We start from the raw sequence: 6,000 nt of genomic DNA on the forward strand, positions 1-6,000 counted from the left end.
CAATGAGAAAAATATAGTTAGAGTTTGAAACAATAAAGAATGAATAAATTTTTGAAAAGACACAACAGGTAACCTGAGGCACTAGTTTCGAATCAGGTAAAAGTTCATTTGATTTTCTTTCGTGAATTTGTTTTATTAGTACCAATTATCAATTTTTTGTGTAAATTTCATAAATAGAGAGTTTAATCACCTCTCTCTTTTGATAATCTTACATTTCATTGTAGAAAAAGTACTTAGTTTTTGCAGGTTCTGGGAAGATAAACAGATGGGCACAAACAAACAATGTCTCTCAATGACCACATTTATTTCAAAAGAACATGATCAGAGCAGCATCAAAGATGAAATATCCAAGAATTAGCCCATGATTTTGGATAAATAATGTTGAATCAGATCCATCACACCATTTGGAATCCTTTCAGATACTAGTCTTACCATTGCATTCTTACTTATTCAGTTAATAAAATATTCATCTCATTTTCCTTTGCAATCATTTTCTTGCCTCACCTTCACTAACCTTTAACCCAACAATAAAACCATTTAGATCCACTACAAAGTTGATTCATTCCATTTTCCTTTTCACTTTGTCAAATAAACCTTGATCCACCACAAAATTTTTCATCCATAGTCCTTCAAAATTATTGTTTTATGCTCATGTTAGATGATGGAGGATTCATTAAGGCCTCCCTTCTAACAAAGTCTTGGCCTATCGACATCATCATATTATCTAGGTTCAGCGCTAGAGTCCTTATTAGTACCTTGAGGCTTGTATGCAACAATGACAAGTTCTCTCGCTTACAATCATGGGAATACATCAATGTCCCTTGATCGTTAGATCTTGCAAGTGGCTTGACATCAGATCATCTATTCGCACTTTGAAATATGTACTTAGGTACCTTGGCACTCGTTGAAATTAATGACGAGTTTTCCTTGCATTGGTTAATGACATTCATTAATGGCCAGTAATTGAATGACTTCTCTTCATGCTCGAAAACAACACATTCATTCGCATGACTAGAATTGTACCATCAGGTTATGTAGTAGGTGAAGGCTATATCATTTCAGCATTTTGCAGCAGATACAATAGATTTAGCAATAGAAATAAAGAATCCACTTTCACCACCTCATCCACGATTTATGAAACTAAGAAGTAGATGAAATTCTACATTCTATTCCATGATCCAGTAACAGCTACAACTTCTCTACATATCCACGGTTTGTCTACTTCCTAGGTAAGTAAAGGTATGTTCTTTTCTAGCTTTTAATCATAGAATTCTCGAATACTAAAATTATAATTTTTGGAAAATACTTCACCATATTTCCTTTCTCATTTGAAAAGAAACAAACTGTAAACACCTTTAGTTTGGGGGGAAGGGGGGGAAGGGATATCCATTTATTATCACATCCATATCAATTCATTCCATTTCACTTCATTTCATCCTAACATACTTGTACTAATCAATTATGATTGCATTATGGTTCAAAAGTTATGTGATTTGCAAATAAATGCCTAAATGATGAGCATATTATATGGCCGATTCAAATATGCATTCTTAAATATGTTCAATGAATCTTGCTGCAACAAAAAGAAACAAGGTAGTGAAGCACAAGAACCAATGCCAATTAATATTTGGTTGTCACACACGAACCAACCAAACATGTTGCAATTCAACGTATGACAAGGAATACTTTGCAAAAAGAAATGAAATTACCAAATGCAAAGTTTAAGTACAATTGATATAAGCCAAGCTCATTCAAAAGCAAATCATGATTAAGCAATGCAGTAGATTACATGAGGACATACAATAACGTCAGTTGGGGGGAATGTAGAGTCTCCAAAATGTATTCAAAATATCATCCACTTTCACCTTTATCGCCACCATTTCACTCACATGTCGCAACTCCATGACCATATAACCTTTCATTAGCCTCCATTTTCATAATTATATGGGTTCCATTTGTGTTTTCCAAAAGTTAATGATTTCTAGTATTATAAGTGAATTAAATGGTTAAAACTTATAAAAATGACATATACTTGCTAATACTTAAAAGTGGCTTGAGTTTCATGACATGTGTAGGTCATTTGGAAGCTTCCAAGGCACCCTTATGTGGCCTCCAATGCTCAAATTCGAATTCCCTTCAAGATATGGAAGAATATTTGGATAAAGGTCAAAGAGGATATGTGTCTCATCATTACCTATTTAAGTTGTAACTCTATGAGATTTTCTAGGGATCTAGGGAGAGAATAATGGACCTCCATTAATGAGGTAGCTTCTTATGTTTTTGTATAAATAGGAGAGCCTCCTCCTTTCAGAGGCATGTGTAAAGTTTGGGAAATTCTCATGTTTTGAATATAGAATCTGGATTTGGCACCATGCTCATGAGTGGTGTTCACTTTGATTTGGTTATGCTTGCATTTGGAGCCTCTCAACTTTCCATCCCTCATGATTTTGGATTGGCCATCTATAATGTGTGAAATTTATTGTTTTTCATAGGTTAAGATTTATTTCATAGATTATGATTTATTGTTTTTTATAGATTAAGATTTATTTCTTTTATAGATTAAGATTTATTTCTTTCATATCTTTTCCTGTGTGAGAGGTTAAGAGTGATTGTTTTTTTTTTAAATTTGCTTTCATATCTAGAAATTAAGAGTGATTGTTTTTGCTTTCATTTTATTTCAAGTGGTTTTGATTATTCATTTCATAGGATCCTCATTTGATAATGTACACATGATCCCTTAGAGTAGATTTCATTTCATGAAATTTCATTTCTGAAAGAGTGGTGTGCTTTTCAATTCCTACAAATGTGGTAGATTAAGATTTCAATTCCACGCGCTGTACTATAATTTCTTTTGAATTGATTGTTGAATTAGAATAGGTGAATTTGGTTTGTTGTTATTTGGTTTCGTAATTAGGTTGATCTAAATTGGAAGTTAATTTATAGCATATACAGTGCCCACATGCTTCACAAGTTTTATGAAACCCCTGGGTTAACAATTAAATGATAGGTAATTATTTTGCCTCAACATCCAACATGTACATAGCACCATCTATACCCAACACCACATATGAAACATTCACACAATATTATATGTATGACCCTGTACATAATATTGCATAAACAACATGTACACACACTATATACACAACACAACATTCTCACAACATCATAGGTGCAACATGTACAACATATAAAACATATGCACAAAATTAGTACCACAAATCCAAAAGCACACTGTCTCTACCAAGAAACCTTGCTTCCAGTGTCTTATCCATGCTTGTCCCAACATGCCGCAGACCACACTACTTTCATTTCGTTGATGTATCCCTCAGAGTTACCTATCATAACATAAACATAGGCTTAATACAAGCATACAATATTAATTCATAACTACATGATATTGAACTCGTATATTTGTCATTACTACTCTCCCCACTTGATTACCCACAAGACTAGGAATCTCGTCAGGCCACTCACCTGCATAAGAAATCATTCCCCCACAAGAATGATCCCTAACACCGCATAAGGTAGTGACATAGATACATAGATAAATATACATAAACATTAGCGTAAAATAATCATGATCTTGTCAGACAATGACATACATACACACATACATACGTCTATAAACATCAACATAATCATGATCATAACATAATTACCAGATAACATAAGGTCAAAATTAAGATAACTCCATTTATCTATGCACACCATGCACAATATTGAGAACAATCGTTCCCAACATAGGAAAGGCATATGATGCCTCAGATCCATTTACTTCAACTTTCCCATTACTTTTCTCATGACTGTACTGCCACTATCCATTTACACCAATGGACCGAACCAATCCAACCGATTGTCATATTCTTACTTTCAACTTCCCTTACTCATGCACCAAGTTTCATTCAGGTCTTACATTACCTGCTAGGTTTCATTAAGCTCTCCTAAGCTCTTTTAACTTTCCTCTTTCCAAACCAATTCCCAAGACCCTTAAGACATAAAAGGCAAGAAAAAACACAAACAAGAAGAAAACCATGAAAACCAATAACAATACAACATCACGAACAAAGTGGTATGGCCATACACTAGACATAAACAAAGCTACAAATGAAGCACAAATAAAGCACAAAGAATTGAAATCATAAGACTCTCAATAGACACCATGACTCAATCCCCATGGTTCCTAGTGCTTCCAAAGGAAAGATCAACCTGATCCTTCTTTAGAATTTCATGGTAGTCTCTTTGCCATGCAATCCCCTGCATCATATTTTCATAAACACATAACTATTAGTGCATAAATAAACATAAAAATACACCAGTTACCTTACCTTTATGTTCCAAGCACATTGCTTGCAACTGAACATATCCACACCATCTCTCAAGGGACTCCAATCCTTTGATGAATATAGGCATACCTAGAACCAACTGTTATACCTGTCAAATACATGTTCATGAATATAACATATATCCACATAATGTCAGACAAAGTCAAGGTTAAGAAGACTTCCTGTATGCAAAGCACTCATTCGTTTGGAATTAGGGTTTCCAAACACAGCCAAAGGAATTATTTCCCAATTCCTTTCTTTTACCTTTTTACTTGTTGCAATTGAGTCTTACTATGCACTATCACATCACTCAACTGTTAGTTATATAAACACATCAACGATTACCTCGTCAAGCTAATACTAGGCATGTTACCCTACAACTGCTCACACATGTCAGTCTCAAGTTCCAAAGATCAAGACATCATGTATATTAATTTGAAATCAACCTTTACCAAGCCTAACAACCATGTCATACTCAACAATAAACTCACATTCATCAGTCATAATACATAATGCTACAACTATCCCCTACTTACACTCACGTACATATCAACTGTCTCATCACATATGTATTAGTACAACCATCTTAAAACAAGATCATTTTGGAAAGAAATATTATAGACACATATTCATATCATTCAAGTAATCAAACATTCAGACAATAGATAGATGACATAATAGACACCAAACACTCAAACACTAAATAAGCAACATAGCCAAACATTCAAGCTCCAAATAGACGACATAAGAAAACTCATAACTTAATGTATCTCAGGGGAGGCTATCTTGTATGCACAATCAATCTAAATTAGCATGATATAGTTTCACAAGATATCAACTCAAACATAAATAAGGTCATGATATCCATAACAATAACTAGCTAACATGTTCACATCATAATCTCATAAACAATTATCATTAATACATAATAATCACATCTACACGACCAGTCTAGATTAGTATGACATAATATCACAACATATTAAATCATACCTAAATGTCATAACCATAACCATTTGCATAGACCAATCCAAATTAGTATGATACATATAACATCAAGATCTTATTGTAATAACCCTAATCATCAAGTTACTAGCATATACCAACAACAAGTTATATATCATGCTCATCGACAACATATAACCTAATCGTCAAGCTAACTATCATATAACAACAAAAAGTTAACATATAACATTATCATCAACAACATATAACATAATCATCAAGTTAACTATCATATAACAATCAACAAGTTAACATATAACATACTTATCAACAACATATAGGATAATTATCAAGTTATCTAACGTAAGACAACAATAACAATGCATACAACCACATGTTACTATCATTCATGACTATCTGACACATGTGCATATGAATACACTAATCAACTATAATTTATCATACATGTAAGCATAACAACAATAAAATGACAAGTATATAAGTAGCCCTAATTCTTATAACAACCAATAACTACATACTTGCATTCCCACCATACAAACCTGTATGATGATCTGTACTTACCCCGAAGTTTAGTGCTGTGATCGACATCTCTTGCTCTATCTTAGCCAACAAATCAACGTCATAACAACCAAAAACATCATGATGACCTAAAATGCATAAAATTACCTCACAATGCATGTTTGGGACTACTATACATTCATAACTATAA

This window comes from Pinus tabuliformis, chromosome Q (assembly GCF_031772625.1).
Source record: "Pinus tabuliformis cultivar Carrire ecotype Pingquan chromosome Q, CPIR1, whole genome shotgun sequence".
Taxonomy (NCBI): Eukaryota; Viridiplantae; Streptophyta; class Pinopsida; order Pinales; family Pinaceae; genus Pinus; species Pinus tabuliformis.